Here is an 18257-nt window from a genome sequence, read left to right as displayed (position 1 = left end):
AGTTTATGGCACAAGTTATATCTCATAGGCATAAGGGTTATTGTTGGCATTGCGTTCATATTCCAATGTGATTTCTGAAGCCAGGGCAATCAACATTAAAAAGGAAACTGGATAAACATGTTAGGAAACTATTAACAAGATTTGATAAAGGATTAAGAAATTGAATAACCGTAGGTATAGAGCTAGAACAAGCACAATGGATGAAAACACCTGCATTACAAATTTCACTTCCACCACCTTGCAAAAAACTCCTTGGCCTCAGATCTTCAATGTCACTTGATTACTATGTCAACAGCTTTGTTTTACAGAGACAATTGTTTGTGTGGGGGTGTATATTCAAAAGTCAGAAATAGAATGAAAGCCCTTAATTAAATGGTGGGGTTAAAATGACATCAAAAGAAAGAGACTTGCAGTAATAATGCCTTTCATGATGTCCCAAAACATTTGCCAACCAATGATGTGCTTTTAAGTGTATTCACTTTTGTAATGAAGGCAACATGGCAGCTAATTTATGTACAGCAAACTCCCACTAACAGCAATGCATAATGGCCAAATAACCTGTTTTGTAAAATTAATTGAGGGATAAATTTTGACCCAGACACCAGGGAGAGCTTCCCTATTCTTCTTCAAATAGTGCCATGGGATCTTTTACATCCACCTGTGAAACAGGTGGGCTTTCGTATAATGTCTCATCCAAAAAATGGACAATGCAGAACTGCCTCAGTACTGCACTGGAGTGTCAGCTTAGATTGATGGGGCTCAAATCCTGGAGTGGAACTTGAGCTTGCAACATTCTGACTCAAAGAGGCAAGGGTGCTACCAAACCATAGGTGATGCACACTTAATCACTAGCCACAACAGCTCAACATCAATCAAAAACACACTTCCGACTAACAATGACCAACGAATACCTTGATTGCAGTCTTTATTACTCACTCCCAATTGTAACTTAGTGGATTACTGGGAACAACAAATAATACAGTATTTACCAAGCAATGCTGCATTCAAAAGCACAACAAACAAGTTCCATAGTCCAAAATGTCCCCTTGTAATATATAACAGATGGTGTTTGATGCCCATTATCGATTTTTAAACTATTATATAAATTCTGCTTTCATAATGATGGGCCAAAGACTGAAGCAAGCTGCACAACTGAAAGTATTTTGCACGCAAAATAATATGCACTATTTTTCAACGCACTTAAAATATTGCAATATTTTTCATCTGCTAAGCTAACTAGAAATGTTAAATGGTTACCAGCTCCCAATGGACTGAACTGCATTATGAATTTGAACAATTAAATACAATTGTGTAGAGGTGACAAATACACAAAGCATCAAGGCAAAGTGAACCCCTCATCTATGTGGAATAGAACAACTTTTTCAATACCAGCATACAACTTGATTTTGTCCATTGCAATGAACCCATTGGAATTAGAAAAAGCATAAGAGCTGGGGGGGTTGAGGGGGGACCAATATTAATGACCAACTAAATCAACCATTTATCAGTTCACAATAGTCTTTACTGCACGGCTGACCACTGGTTGTTGGTTAAACCGAGACAGAGGAGGGAGGGAAGCTGAGCACCCTAAAAGCAAGAAAAAGAAAGTATCATTTCTGAGCAGATCTGTAGGTCACAAATAGAAGAGTGAGGTGTAGTGAGCAGTGGCGAGCACACAGACCTTGGTAACCAGAGGGACAGCACAGGGTGCAGGAAGCATCCAGTGACTCAGGTATGGGGGAAGGAATCAGATCCAATAAACCATATATGGGGAAATCCAGTGACCCAGGTGTGGAGTGGAGCATGATCCAGGTATGAGGAGGAGGAGTGATTCAGTGATCAGGCTGTGGCCAGTGGAGGGATCCAGTGACCCCCGGCATGAGGTGACGAGAGATGATCCAGTGACCTGGCTATGGGGTGAGGAGATCCAGTGACCTCGGTATCCCAAAAGTGATCCAGTGACGGGGTTATGGGGGTGAGATCATCCAACGACCGGGTTATGGGGTGGGGAGATCCAGGGACCTCGGTATCCGAAAAGTGATCCAGTGGCCAGGGGATGGGGTGAGGAGAACAAGGCCCCAATAAGAAAACGGTTGAAAACCATGGCTGACTCCACCCTCCCCCCACCCACCCGGTCCGGGGCACTGGGCTCGGTCCAGCGGCCGCTGTCACTGCGGGATCCAGCCGCTCCTTTGCCCAGCGCCATGGCCGGCCACTGTAAGGGAGAAAGAGAGAGAGAGAGAGAGAGGGGTGGGGGGGGGGCGAAAGGACACGGGAGCTAGACGCTCTCCTTACCCCAGCACTCTCATGGCGACCGCCAGTCCCAACCTGCTGCCTCCAACCGCCCGGCCGGCCAGCGCTCGCGCCACTAGCTGCTGACACCGGCGCCGCCTGGAAGGCAGGACGCATGCGCAAGGCTGCTCCTCCAACCCCGCCAACCCCGCCCCCCCCCCCCGGCTTTCAGACTAAACCAATCAATCTGACCGCCCATTCAGCCATCGATTTGTCGATCAGCGCGGACATCGATCGCGGGAGGCATCATTTTCCAGGTGGTGCCTTTGTTCGTTATTCCGTGTGGGTGCGACCGTCATTACCAGGCAAACGGTTTCCTGAGACCTGTGTTGTGAATCTGCTTATCCCATCCGTGTAGATGCGGTTCCCTTTTTTTTGTTGTTGCTTTTCTCATTTATTTGATATCACTGAGGATTTTGGAATATTGTTGACTGGGTAAAGCTCAGGTGACTGGCCAAGAAAGCAGCTCAGACTCTGCAAACGCTAAACTTCACTGTTTCATTGGCATTACCACAGAGAAAGTCATTTCCAGATGCAGCCAAATTATGGTTAACGTGTATTTCCAATAACAGCCCATTAAGCGAGTAAATTACTGGGCAAATCTCTCTTCCAACCCACGACAACTGACAAATCTGTTACAGAGAGAATTACAACGAATTTGGGAGAAGCGGGGGCACAGGGGTAATGTCACTGGATTAGTAATCCAGGGACCCAGGGTTTGAATCCCACCACAACAGTTAAGTATAAGGAATTAATCAGGAACCATTGTCGATTGTTGTAAAAAAAACCCATCTGGTTCACTAATGCCTTTCTCACCTGGTCTGGCCTACGTGTGATTCCAGATCCACGGCAATATGGTTGACTCTTAACTGTGTTCTGAAATGGCCCAGTTGTATCAAACCTAACACGCTGACAAGGGCACGCTCAGCAATGTCGATCCTGCAAAGTGCTCCTTACTAACATCTGGGGGCTTGTGCCAAAAATCACAGAATCACATCTTAGACAATGTCCCAGACACCAGCATCACCATCCCTGGGTATGTCCTGTCCCACTGGCAGGCAGGATAGGCCCAGCAAAGCTGGCGGCACAGTAGTATACATTTGGGAGTTGCTGGAAGTCCAACGACTCCAACCCCATGAAGTCTCATGGCATCAGGCCAAACATGGGCAAGGAAACTTCCTGCTGATTAACACATACCGCCCCCCCCCCCACCCCGCCCCCCCCACCCTTACCTGATGAATCAGTGCTCCTCGGTGTTGAACACCACTTGGAGGAAGCACTGAGGGTGGCAAGGGTGCAGAATGTACCCTGAGTAGGTCATCAGTGTCCATCACCAAGAGTGGCTCAGTAGCACCACTACTGATCAAGCTGGCCGAGTCCTAAGTGAATAACTGCTAGGCTGGGTCTGCAGCAGGTGGTGAAGGAACCAACAAGAGGGAAAAACATACTTGACCTCATCTTCACCAACCTGCCTGCCACAGATACATCTGTCCATGACAGTATTCGTACAAGTGACCACCGCACAGTCCTTGTGGAGACAAGAAAGTCCAGTCTTCACATTGAGGATATCCCCCATTGGGTTGTGTGGCACTAGCGCTGTGCTAAATGGGATAGACTTGGAACAGATCTAGCCTAGCAACTCAAGACTGGACAACCATGAGGTGCTGTGCGCCATCAACAGCAGCAGAATTGTACTCAACCACAATCTGTAACCTTATCGCCTGGCATATCCCCAACTCTGTCATTACCACCAAGCCAGGGGAGCAACCCAGGTTCAATGGAGAGTGCAGGAGGGCATGCCAGGAGCAGCACCAGGCATACCTAAAAATGAGGTGTCAGCCTGGTGAAGCTACAACACAGGTCTACTTCTGAGCCAAACATCAAGCGATAGATAGAGCTAAGTGATTCCACAACCAACAGATCAGATCTAAGTTCTGCTCATCCAGTCGTGAATGGTGGTGGACAATACCCCCATCCTCATTGATGGGGGAGCCCAACACATCAGTGCAAAAGATGAGTACATTTGGAACAATCTTCAACCAGAGGTGCCGAGTGGATGATCTATCTCGGCCTCCTCTGGAAGTCACCAGCATCACAGATTCTGGTCTTCAGCCAATTCAATTCATTCCATGTGATATCAAGAAATGGCTGAAAGCACTGGATACTGCAAAGGCGATGGGCCCTGGCAATATTCCGGCAATAATACTGAAGACTTGTGCTTGCTGCGCCCCTAGCCAAGCTGTTCCAGTGCAGCTACAAGACTGGCATCTACCCAGCAATGTGGAAAGCTGCCTAGATATGTCCTGTGGACGAAAATCAGGACAAATCCAACCTGGCTAATTACAGCCAATTATCAGTCTACTCTCGATCATCAGTAAAGTAATGGAAGGGATCATCAACGGTGCTATCAAGCAGCATTTGCTTAGCAATAACCTGCTCACTGACACTCAGTTTGGATTCCTCTAGGGTCACTCAGCTCCTGACCTCATTACAGCCTTGGTTCAAAAATGGACATAAGAGCTGAACTCCAGAGGTGAGGTGAGAATGACTGCCCTTGACATCGAGACAGTACTTAACTGAGTGTGGGACCCTAGAAAACTGGAGTCAATGGGAATCAGGGGGAAACTCTTTGCTGGTTGGAGTCATACATAGCACAAAGGAAGATGGTTGTGGTTGTTGGAGGTCAATCATCTCAGTTCCAGGTCATCACTGCAGGAGTTCCTCAGGGTAGTGTCCTTGGCCCAACCATCTTCAGCTGCTTCATCAATGACCTTCATTCCATCATAAGGTCAGAAGTGGGAATGTTCACTGATGATTGCACAATGTTCAGTACCATTCATGACTCCTCAAAATACTGATGCAGTTCATGTCCAAATGCAGCAAGACCCAGACAATACCAAGGCTTGGGCTGACAAGTTGCAAGTAACATTCGCACCACACAAGTACCAGGCAATGACCATCTCTAACAAGAAATAATCCAACCACCATCCCTTGACATTCAATGACATTACCATTGTTGAATTTCCACTATCAACATCCTGGAGACTACTATTGACCAGAAACTGAACTGGACTAGCCATATAAATACAGAGCAGGTCAGAAGCTAGAAATCCTGCGGCGAGTAACTCACCCTCTGATTCCCCAAAGCCTGTCCACCATTTACAAGGCACAGGTCAGGATTGTGATGGAACACTCCCCACTTGCCTGGATGAGTGCAGCTCCAACAACACTCAAGAATCTTGACGCCTTCCAGGACAAAGCAGCCCACTCGATTAGCACCTCATCCACAAACCTTCATTGCCTTCACCACTGACACGCAGTGACAGCAGTGTGTATCATCTACAAGATGCACTGCAGGAACTCACCAAGGCAGCACCTTCCAAACCCACAACCGCTACCACCTAGAAGAACAAGGGCAACATACACATGGGAACACCGCCAGATGGAAGTTCTCCTCCAAGCCATTCACCATCCTGACTTGGAAATATATCGCCATTCCTTCACTGTCATTGGTCAAAATCCTGGAATTCCCTCTCTAACAGCACTGTCGGTGTTCCTACAACAAATGGACTGTAGTGGTTCAAAAAGGCAGCTCACAACCACCTTCTCAAGGGCAATTAAAGACGGACAATAAATGCTGGCCTAGCCAGCAATGCCCACATCCCATGAATGAATTTTTAAAAATACAGCACTGAAACAGACCAATCAGCTTAACTTGTCTGTGCTGGTGTTATGTAAAATGTTAATTTTAATACATATGATTTGAGAAAGTTGTCTTCATCTAGCCTGTCAATTTGTATAAATAGATCTGCCAAATGTGGTATTGAGGAACATAGGTGAAGGGTCTAGACCAGGAGTCTGCAAACTGCAGCTCCAGGGCTGCACACAGTTTCTGACCTTAATCAATCTAACCCACTTTGATGATAATTAAATGGCTTGTTTTGTTTTTGACCTTTTATTAACAATGTACTTGTAAGAAAATAACATTCAATTATTTATTTTTTGTAAAACCTTTAAAATGGTGTCAAAATGTGCCTGTCCTGTTTTTCATTATTGCTGGCATTTGAGTAACAGAATTTCAGTTCTTAAGATATTGTCTTTTTGACTAAATTTTAAAAATGGCTCTGCTTGTTTTTAAGGCTATGAACCCCTGGCCCTGGTTCGCAGTGCAACAAGTAGCTAACAGTAAGATCAGTTACACCACAAATTGGCAATTCATCTGGAAGCATGGATTTTGAAAGCTTGTTAAATGTAGGAGGAAGGGTTGATAGAGTTCCAATAGGTCTTTTGGTCCAAGGAAAGGAGCTGATTAGTAGTCAATGATATCTTGCAGTTTGTTTGTCACAGAATAGCACAGATATAAACCTATTTAAAGAAAGATAACTGTGTTTAATCTGCCAGTGAGGTGCTTTATTCCTCACCAGTTTCCTACTTTGACATGATGTTCATCAGCCAGGAACCATCATCTTCCCTGCAACATTTAATTATTTCTAGCTATATAAATCTCAAGTCTTGTTCCTAAATATTCATCCAGTAAATGTTTTCCAAATGATGACAATGGGTATTTCATTAACTACTTTATCTGATGTCAGTTCTGCACTTTGGCTTGTTAGAGATATGAGTATTCAGCACACAAGAGTCATTACCAAATCTCCCTTAGCCCAAATGAAAAAAAAAACACTATCTTTTTTGTTTGTATACCCAAGTTCTATGAGGAAATGTTACAATCAATCACAAGCTGGAAACCTGCCAGCACTGATGCCATCATTTCAACATTTTGCATGAAGGCACAACAACAGTCTAGATGAAAAATTCAGTAGTGCAGGCTTTGTTCCTCCACCAACCCTGGGCATGCACCTTCTCAAGGGCAATTAGGTATGGGCAACAAAATGCTGGCCTAGCCAGAGACACCCAGGTCCCGTGAAAGAATTTTTAAAAATTAGTTCAAAATACTCAATCTGAAGAAGTTATTTCTATTTGCAAAAATTAAACACAGAATGGTTAAAAAGAAATTGAAAACTGAAGCTTATGTTATGCTAAAAAAAATAACAGTGAACCAGGGATTTCGGACGACTTTTTCAGAAAGAACATTAGTTTGTAATGGGGGGAACATGAAGGACCATGTTAGCTGCTTACAGAGAACAGGAAATTATTCCCCAAACATCAAATGATGTCCATCTCTAGAGCTGAAGGGATGAATTATTGTACTTATACTTTAAGAATGATCGGATATCAAAACAGAAACATTAGCATTATCCTTAGCATGAGGTATTTCACAAATAAAAGATTTTCACCAGCAGGATATGTGTTATTTCCATCCAGGAAAGCAAACAATATCTGTCCCTGAGTGTTTACCAATATAATGTTCACTACAGGGCCCACTGGAATAGCTTGGGGTGACTTCACTTTCAGTTTCTTCTCCCTGTGGGAATGTGCAGCCTCTCCCACACACGCACACACACACACACAAACACACACACAAACAGGTTTGGGACCATACCACTGTTGGGAATTATGGTTGTAAATCTCTGGCGATATGCTTGCAAGCACCCAGGCACCGCCTGAGTCCAGTGGCCACATTCATGAGGACTGAGAAAATAAAATAAACATACATATAGAATAACAGCGAATTGCTCAGCAATTTGTACTGAGGTGAAACAGGGGTGGGCCATTCAGCCCCTTGAGTCCATTCTGTGACAGAAATTCATTTGCTCGACTTTGCTCTATATCCCCTGTTGCCCTTACCTAACAACATTCTGTTAATCTCAGTTTTAAAAATTTCAAATGATCCACCGCCTTTTGAGGGAGAGAGTTCCATGTTTCCAATACCCTTTTGTGAAAAAGTGTTTCCTGATTTCACTCCTAAATGGTCTGGCTCTAATTTTAAGATTATGTCCTCTTGATCTGGATTTGCCCATCAAAAAAAATTGTTTCTCTGTATCTACCTTATCAAATTCCTTTTATATATAATCACTCAACCTTCCAAACGCAAGGGAATACAGGGCAAGTTTATGCAACCTGTAAATTGACAATTATCCTGCAGCTGTGCCGAGAGAAATTCTGGAAATTCAAGGTCACAGTCCACAGAGGGAACGGCTTTTCAACCTCTGCTTCAAAAACAACATAATTGGTTCATGCAGCCAGTCAAGAGATCTGTCTTGCAAAAGCTGTTGAAATCTCATTGTTATAGATAACATGCTTGGACAGTGAGGTTCTGGTGTAGCAACAATTTTCCTTAGCCTTTCATTTGTAATTTCCTTCCCATTTCTGTAAACCTAGGCTCTGTCTCGTTGAAAAGTGATTTTTTTCCCACCTTCCCTAACTGCACCAGATACCAGTCCCTGACCCCAAAGGCAGAGAGGTGACTTGCTCCTCAGCCTAAGCTGATGCCGTTAATGCTACTTTTTAATGCAGTCAGACTGAGAGGCAGAAGAGTATCACATAAATTAAAAACAGAAATTCCCAATTACATTCAACAGGTGTCAACATCTGTAGAGAGCTAATATCAGGCTAGTACCTCATAATGATTGCTTCTCCTTTTCTCCTCTTCTGCCCAGTGACTGAAGCTGGGAATTCAGCATGAGAGCGGATCACAAAAGCAAACTCACACCCTCCAATGAGTGATCAAGTACAATGGTGCATGGATTGGGTGGAGCTGCATGCTGATGGGTTTACGTGGAGAATACTGTGACACGTTGGATGCACCAGAATTCCACAATGGCGATGTCACAATGGAAATGCAAATAAGGATGATGTAGAGCACAAATATGTGCTGTCAAAATCCGAAATCAAGATGAAATAAAATGTGACAGCAGACCATACTGTCCCCTGCTGGGTTGCTGTTTTCTCACTCACTGAGTCTTTAGTGTGGTCTTCACATTAATGAAAAGTGGATTCAGATGGCATCAATGTTAAAGTGACAGGTTGGCTAAGAGGATAAGGACCTAATTTTGATTCCAGGAGCATGCTAGTGCCAAGCAAAATGAGACTGCCTCTGGTGGGGCAACACACATTTGCACCAAATGCAGTATAACTCTAGTCCAGTGCAAAGCCACGTTTTAAATCTATCCAGGGTGTCAGCACTTGGGTATTTTTAAAACTTCAATATTTGCATTGTTGGGAGGAGCCGAATTTTCTTACCACTCTCCTAACCTGAGGCAAAGATTGGCAGGGCTGTGGGAAAGAGCAGAAGAGTGGGATTCAATGGATAGCTCTACAAAGTAGCCAGCATAGTCACAATGCCCCAAATGGCTTCCTTTTGTGTTGTATCATTCTGTCATTCTATGAAGCCTCACTGAGAGAAGTAGCTGTGAGCACATATCAGGTTGTACACATCTTGAACTCCTTGGTATCTGACCTAAGTATGACCCATATCAGTACAGGACATTCAGAAGGATCAGGGGACTGACGAATGTTGCTGGGCTGGATGAAGGCCATCTCATAACAAAAATAAAGTATTATTTGTCCGAACAGGAGTTTAAGACACTCCCTAAACCAGCAGAATAATTAAATTTCTCCAAATTTTATGCTAACAGAAATCCAAAGGTGATTACAGTTCCAATAACCTAATCGAGGGGTTCAAGGAGTTTATATATAGAATAAAAGATACCTGGGAGTGAGTTACTGGAAAATTGAAAGGTTTGGACGACAATGAGGCATAGTTGCATTTACAGTGAAACATGCAGAGTCAGTTAACCCTTTTCAGCTCAGAGGCACAAAGTGCAGTGAGATTTGACAAGTCTCAGCTGCTTCATTAAGGAATGCATATCATTGTTCACACATCAATCCTTGTCTTGCAGCAGAGCAACCTTCACCTGAGTTTCAGATCAGCCTCATTCCCCACACATTTCTCAAAAATGACATTGATTGAAGTCCAGGATCCCACATCCTGCATTGTTTTCATTCCCTGACTGCTTGTTGTTCATTCGGGTTACTGGAGGTCACAACCCAAGTAGAGTTGGTAATAAGGTACTTCCTGTAATTGTTCTACTGCCAAATAACTGACGCAAGAAAAGCAAACAAACCACCAAAGGGACAAGGTGATATTCACCAGAAAATAAATTCCAGTCCTGCAAATCATGGAGAAATGGAGCATTCAATGAGGGATGCCTCCATCAGTCCATCTCTTTGCAGCTGATACAATTATCATTAGCTCTAACATAGTTCATTGCCTCTCTCTGCCACTTTGACCACTGAGTGTTTATGGGATCATTAGATGGAAGGGAGAATTTTAATGTGGTTTAGAAAATCATTCACACAGTTCAAAGGGCAAGATCACAGTACGGTCCATTGTCACTGACAGACTTCACCTACTGATCCAGTTTCCCAGCATTGTTTGTTACATAGAATTGCATAGAATTTACAGCATTGCCATTAGGCCCAACTGGTCCATGCTGTTGGTTATGATCCACACCATTCTCCTCCCATCCCTTTTCATCTAACCCTATCAGCATTCTTTAATACAAAGGCAAAATACTTTGGATGCTGGACTGTATTTTCTCAACCAAATCTCCATGAATCTAGGTGTCTGGGGGAATAGAACAGTGTAGCGATGGCTTCCCAATGCAGGGTTGGACTAGTGACAGTATTAGCTGCCTGCTCCACAGAGATGGGCAGTCAATTAGGACAATAAGGTCCCAATTAGGGCCAAGTTCACAGTATCTCTGGATCTTTCCCATGTCCCCATCCGCATGCTGAGACCATTAGCTTAAAGGAGGTGGCATCTCTGCAGCAGGCTGGGGCCATTGGAGCTGGAGGCTCCATGCTCCAAAGATGGAACTGTGTGGATGAAAGCCCACAATCCTGGGTATGTCCAATCCTATGGAAGGGTTTTGTCTCCAATCGGGTATCTAATACTAGCTTTGGAAGTTTTACAGTGCTTCCCTTCTGTGTTGGCCAGTGAAGACACCTCCACATTGAGGCACCCTCGCAGTCCCTGACCTCTTCTGGTGAGCGGCCAGAATCTTATTGGGTCTGCAGCATCAGTAGCCCACCTGCCATCCTTAATAGGACTGCAAACGCAGAGGCAGCCAATTTGGAGGCCAACTCCTGTGAAGATTGCTGAAGTGGTCTTGTTGCTAGCAAGTGTGTGCTTGGGAACCCATTTGATCCCAACAGCAGTGTCCCAAAGCCTGCAGTAAGGCCCAGCCCCATGTGCAAATTGTCTGCCAAGTTCCTGGCAGTACAATAGAGACTATACTTCAAAAGTACATCTTGACTGTAAAGTGCTTTGGTGTGTCCCGAGGTTGTGAAAGGTGCTATATAAGTACAAATCTTAATAATAGTACAAATCTTTCTTTTTGCTGGTAATTATAGCCTCTCAAATTCTGGTATCATCTTTAAGGATGATCTCCTGCTCCCCCTGGTGGTCAAGGAAAAAATACCATCACACAATTCTCTTCCCTCCTGTTTCTTTCCTATTTCCCATTTCTCTCTCCTCTCTCATTTCAAATTCACAATCTTGACACACCACTGGCCTGGATTTGCTCCACACTATTGCAGATCATTGGCTGGTTCTTAATGCTCATCACCATTTGCGCTCCCTTCATCTGAAATTGAGATTTTTTGCGACCGAGATGGGAGGAGTGCACAGTTGATCTGGCCTCACTTCTCCACCAGTTGTACAATTAGTTTAAAACTTTAATTTATTCACCAAAATGGCCAATTGTTTATCTTCCCTACTGGTACCCAGTACTTTAACCAGGCTTCTTTCAATAAACAACAAGCTTATTAGTTTATTATAAAACCAGTCTTGTCAAATAGAAAGGCAAAGCTCATCAACATGCAGCACGGCACATGAAATAATACTAATTACACTTTCGAGGTACCCTAAAACTCACACACACACACAAATGAAATAAAAATAGAAATGGAGGAATTCTGCCAAAGGTTAAAAGTCAATGGTTCAAAGGCAAAGGATACTGTGGAGTTCTTGAGATGGCATTCGAGTTATATGGTTGGTCTCTCAGCACTGATCCATGAAACAATGATTCTGGCTCTGCTTTTCAGGCAGAGTCATGGAATACTCAAGGGTACACCATTCGAGCATGTAGAGCATCTCAGGAGCAGCTTATATTCACTGCTGGCTGCGGACTGGCTCTGGACAGCAAAAACGTTGTTGTCTTCCTTCTCAAGCAGTTGGTCCATCTCTCCTCAAAAGCAAACTCTGTTTTTTTCAGAGCCATAAAACTATGTGACCCCCTTTGAACACAGTTCACCAGGGTCAAGAGGTTTGCCGTCTTTTTTTCCAACTGCTTAATTACCCTTTCTTGCTTTTTCGAGGGAGAGTCCTGCATTAACCCTTTAAGGGACTGTGATTTTTAAAACACAAATTCTTCCAGAATGTCCTTAGTCCTTGAAGATGAATCATTTTCTGTCATTAAAGTGTTCATGACAAAATCCGCCTCTAAACTGTATCCTGTGCAGGAGTCCCACATAATGTGAATTACACTAGTGATGGAGCTGCTTCGAGTTTCCTGAGTTCCATTTGGGATTTTATTCCTACCTTTCCTGTGACAAAGTGTCAGTACTACACTGCACCTTGGTCAGAGAAGAATATAAGGATACGAGAAAAAGAGGCAGGAGAAGGCCATACATTCCCTTGAGCCTGCTCTGCCATTCAGTAGGTCATGGATGAACTTCTACCTCAGTTCAGCTTTCCCACCTTATCCCCCATACCCTATCTTCTTCAATCTCCCAATTCTTATTATCTCTGTCTTGAAAACACACAACTACTGAGCATCCAGTCCTCTGGGGTACAGAATTCCTAAGATTCACAGCCTTCTGAAGAGATTTTTCCTCACCTCAAATCCTAAATGGCTGATTCCTTATCCAGAACTTATGGCCCTACTTCTAGACTCTCCAGCCAGGAGAAACAGTCTCTCAGCATCTCTACCCTGTCAGCCCTCCAAAAAAATTTGATGTCAGCTTTGCAGGAGTGAGACCGAAGCTTATGGTGTGCAAACTAAAATATTGCAGCAGACCAGCTGAAACTTGGTTACTGCAGAGAAGGGATGATGAAAAGTATTTGCGGGAAAAAAAATTCTGTTTTACAAAGGAAACACTCATTTATTATTTTTAAAATCCTGTCTTCTTTACACAGAAACTAATAGATGCCCTGTGGCATTGCTTAGAAAGTTGGATGGTGTACTATTTAAAATGACAAGAGCATTACATGAATGGCTTGTTCTTCTGCTAGTGGACCTTTGATTTCAAATGGCCTGGCTCTTTAAGGCCAAACCACTGTAAGTATGCACAACCTAAGGTCAGAGTTTTTGGTGAGAGAAATTTGAAGATTGGAAGGTGCTTAGTAACAGGAGCAGGAGGAGGTCATCCAGCTCCTCCAGCCTGTTCTGCCATTCAATTAGATCATGGCTGAGCTGCACCCCATCTTCATTTACCTACCTGTGTTCCATATGCCTTGATATCCATATCTAATTTCAATCGACTCCCAGTATCCACAAACTTCTGGGAAAGAGATTTCCAGATTCCCACTGGCATTTTGTGAAAAAGTACTTTCTGATTTCACTACTGACTGGCTTGGCTCTAATTTTAAGATTGTACCTGAGGTTGATTCCCCCAGCAGAGGAAACGGTTCCTTTATGTTGACTTTATCAGATATTTTTAATATTTGAAAGATTTCACTGAGATCATCCTTCAATCTCTTATATTCAAGGCACATTTGTAAAGTTATAAAAAGAATTTTTAAAAATCACCAGTGAGAAATGCCTACCTTTAAGTGGGTATAAAGATCAATATAAAATAGTGCTGCTGAAAAGAGGCATGCTATCAAAGCTTTTTGTCTTGTACTCATCAGGACAGCTCGCCAGAGTTTTCCAACCGTAACGGGAGAACAATTTATACTGCATAAAGAGAGTGCTGATTGGTTGGGCAAGTGGATTCTGATTGGTGGAGGCGTTGTCATGGAACAATGAACTGTTAAAATAAGTTTCCTGGAACACTTCATAGCAGGTGCACTATGAGTACTAGTTGCAATATCATCCACGAGCATCATTCCACCATCTTCCTCGTCTCCCTCCGCACCCCCCATGTTCAGTGCAGAGTGGGATCTCTGGATAATTTTCCTTCCACACTCCTCCCCCCCCCCCGCCCCTCCCACCCCCAACCCACCACGCCCCCAACCAGCTGAAGTGGTCCTGAGGACTGATGCCAACTCTGGATGGATGTGTTGCTCAAGTTGTCATCTCATGACTCCCACCTCCAACCATTCTGCTCAGTCAAACAGCATTTTTCCAATCTTCAATATTTATATAATCACTATTAAATGTAAATGGAAAAATAATACTTTATGCTACATCAGTTGTGTCAGAAAATCAGTTGTGAGCAAGCTTTCTCAGGAATGAGAGAGGGGACATAGGAAAGGGAGAGGAGAATCCAGGGCTAACTGGTGGGAAAGTTGTTTCAGCTCACTCTTGTGCACTTCCAGAGTGACCTCAGCAGCAAACCTGCCCACCCCTCCAGGGATAGTGGGGAGGGAGGCGGGGCCAGCAATGAGGGCTGATTGGTAACAGATGATATGGGACCTTGAGAGAAGAAATGATAGATCATCAATGGGAATGAAAGTAAAACATTAAAAACAGAGACAAGATACAAGAGGGCTGTTTGAAAGGCAAACGTTTAAAGGGGAGAATAACCTTCAGTTCCTTCTGGGAAGAGAGATTATAAGAATACCAGCAACCTAACAGCTCTCAACAACCACAATAATGAGATTCCCTTTGTTTACATAAAGTTATAATCACATTCCTTCTACACCCACTTTGTATTTCATCACAGATAATCAAATAATAACTGCACTGCAGCCTCCTACAGCTTGGCTTTGGGCCACCAAGCGGGTCAAAGATTCAATAACACAAATTACATGATTAAAACTACTCACCACCAAAATATCTTTAAGAAACCGGAAAAAGTCTCTTCGCTGGGTGACTGGATTAACTCCACATGCATGGACTTTGCAGTAGCAATAATGGTGAGGCTCTCAGTGCTCACCATTATTAGAGTAAATCAGAAAGCAATTTTTGGCATCCACACATACTCAGCTAAATGTGGAATGGTAGTATATTGCTTATGTTACTAGACTAGCAATCCAGAGGCCTCGACTAATGAGCCAGAGTGATCAGGTTGAATCCAACCGTGACAACTGGGGAATTTACTAAACAAATCTGGAATTAAAAAGCTGATATTGGTAACGGTGACCACGAACCTACCAGTTTATTGTAAGAAAAACACACAATCAGGTTTATCTGCTATCCTTACCCAGCCTTGCCGGTATGTGACTCCCAGCCCCCAGCAATGTGGTTGACTCTTAACTGCCCTCTGGAGCCGTTCAGTTGTCCAGAAAGCAGCTCACCACCACTTCTCAAGGGCAGTTTGAGATGGGCAACAAAAACCTTACCAACAACAGCCACAACACATGAATGAATGAAAACAAAATGTGGAAATCAGGAAGTTCTGTTCAAGTTGCCCTGCTCCTTCACAAACTTCAATACACCATTACCTCACTGAGAGCGCCAACATCCACCCAGTTGTGTGGAAAATTGCCCAGGTCTGTCCTGTACACAAAAAGCAGGACAACCCAGCCAATTACTGCCCCATCAGTCTACTCTCCATCATCAGTAAAGTAATGGAAGGCGTCATCAACAATGCTATCAAGCGGCACTTGCTTAGCACTAACCTGTTCACTGACACCCAGTTTGGGTTTTGCCTGGGCCACTCAGCTCCTGACCTCATTACAGTCTTGGTTCAAACATGGACAAAAGCTGAACTCCTGAGGTGAGGTGAGAGTGACTGCCCTTGACATCAAGGCAGCGTTTGAAGGGTGTGGCATCAAGGAGTCCTAGCACAATTGAAGTCAATGGGAATCGGGGGAAAACTCTCTGCTGGTTGGAGTCATAACTAGCACAAAGGAAGATAGTTGTGGTTGTTGGAGGTCAGTCATCTCAGCTCCAGACATCATCACAGGAGTTCCTCAGGGTAGTGTCCTCGGCCCAACTATCTTCAGCTGCTTCATCAATGACCTTCCTTCCATCATAAGGTCAGAAGTGGGGATGTTCGCTGATGATTGCACAATGTTCAGCACCATTATCAACTCCTCAGATACTGAAGCAGTCCATGTCCAAATGCAGCAAAACCTGGACAATATCCAGGCTTGTGCTAACAAGTGGCAAGTAACATTCACGCCACACAAGTGTCAGGCAATGACCATCTCCAACAAAAGAGAAACCAACCATCACCCCTTGATGTTCAATGGTATTACCATCACTGAATCCCCCACTATCAACATCCTGGGGGTTACTATTGACCAAAAACTGAACTAGACTAGCCATATAGATACTGTGGTTACAAGAGCAGGTCAGAGGCCAGGAATCATGTGGCGAGTAACCCACCTCCTGATTCCCCAAAGCCTTTCCACCATCTACAAGGCACAAGTCAGGAATGTGATGGAATACTCCCCACTTATCTGGATGAGTGTAGCTCCCACAACGCTCAAGAAGCTCGACACCATCCAGAACAAAGCAGCCTGCTTGATTGGCACCACTTTCACAAACATTCACTCCCTTATTCCCTCCACCACCGATGCACAGTAGCAGCAATGTGTACCATCTATAAGAGGCTCCTTATATCTACCAAGGCTCCTTCAACAGCACCTTCCAAACCCACAACCACTATCATCTAGGTCAAGGGCAGCAGATAGATGGGAACACCACCACCTGGAAGTTCCCCTCTAAATCACTCACCATCCTGACTTGGAAATATATCACTGTTCCTTCATTGTTGCTGGGCCAAAATCCTGGAACTCCCCTCCTAACAGCACTGTGGGTGCACCTACACCACATGGACTGCAGCGTTTCAAGAAGGCAGGTCACCACCACCTTCTCAAGGGCAATTAAGAATGGGCAATAAATGCTAGCCCAGCCAGCGAAGCCCACCTCCTATGACTGAATAAAACATAAATCCAAATACATGGAAGGAAGAGGAGTTGCACTAGATAGCCACTAAACATGCCAAAGGAGGGCTGATGCATTCAAGTGTAACTGAATTTTTAATGGTAAGTGCTAAGTCTTAATTACTTCCAAATAACCTCTCTGCCACCAAAAATTTACTTTTACAAGTATTGAATCTCGCTGCTTCAGATTTTAATTATTGAAGATTTTAAAAAGATGAAACACATTTTTTTTAATCTCCTTAAAATTCTTTGAAATAGTGCTGAGAGATCTTTTATGTCCACTTGAGGTGGACCTCAGTTTAATAAAGCATCTGACACCTCGATGGTCCAGCATTCCCTCAATACAACACTGTGAGCATCAGGCTGGATTGTGCTGGAGACAGACTGGAACCCACGCCCTTCAGACTTAAAGGCATGAGTGCTACCATTGAGCCACATTGGTAGCATTCAATGCAATGTATCTGCCTCCAGGTTCTCTCTAATCGGTGTTTTTAACCAGGTGGTGACTTATAACACATGGTACACTACATTGCACATCCCCTCACTGATTCACCTGTTCTCAAAGTGAAAGCTAAGATTTAAATTTTTTTCTCCACCTTTTATTATTCCCTCATTAAATTAAGAGCATTTTCAACACAAACATTTTAAACCCAAATTCCTATACTTCATTGACTGTAACAAATACTGTTGATTGTTTCAGATCAGATTGAACTCTGCTGCTTCCTTTTGTTTCAAGTTAAGAAAAGCAGGGTGGCTGGAAGGCAGGGTGACAGAAGGATCAGTGCAGAGTTTTCCCATTTGCAGGATAATTGATTCTCGGGACGTGGGTATTATTGGCAAGACCAGCCTTTATTGCCCTTGAGAAGACAATGGTAAGCTTTCATCTTGAACTACTACAGTCTGTGTAGTGAAGATGTTCCCACAATGTTTGTAATGCTTTGATATAGCCAAGTGGTTCATTAGGTCACTCCAGAGGGCAGTTAAAAGTCAACCACAGTGGTGT

The 18257-nt window shown here is 43.7% G+C and overlaps 1 protein-coding gene across 2 annotated transcripts in view; it reads right to left on the bottom strand.

The window, feature by feature from the left end:
* tex2 (testis expressed 2) overlaps nt 1–8915 on the bottom strand; it is a 124086-nt gene extending 115171 nt beyond the window's left edge. Inside the window, exon 1 of one of the 2 annotated variants that reach the window (XM_041217008.1) lies at nt 8810–8915. The gene's annotated coding sequence lies outside the window, so the exon portion shown is untranslated. Of the gene's footprint in view, nt 1–2295; nt 2404–8809 lie in introns of those variants that run through there. The other variant, XM_041217006.1, reaches the window with a different exon arrangement.
* Between the last annotated feature and the right edge of the window lie 9342 nt (nt 8916–18257).

The sequence above is a fragment of the Carcharodon carcharias genome, chromosome 22 (genome assembly GCF_017639515.1).
Source record: "Carcharodon carcharias isolate sCarCar2 chromosome 22, sCarCar2.pri, whole genome shotgun sequence".
Lineage (NCBI taxonomy): Eukaryota > Metazoa > Chordata > Chondrichthyes > Lamniformes > Lamnidae > Carcharodon > Carcharodon carcharias.
This window is presented reverse-complemented; position numbering and strand designations above follow the sequence as displayed.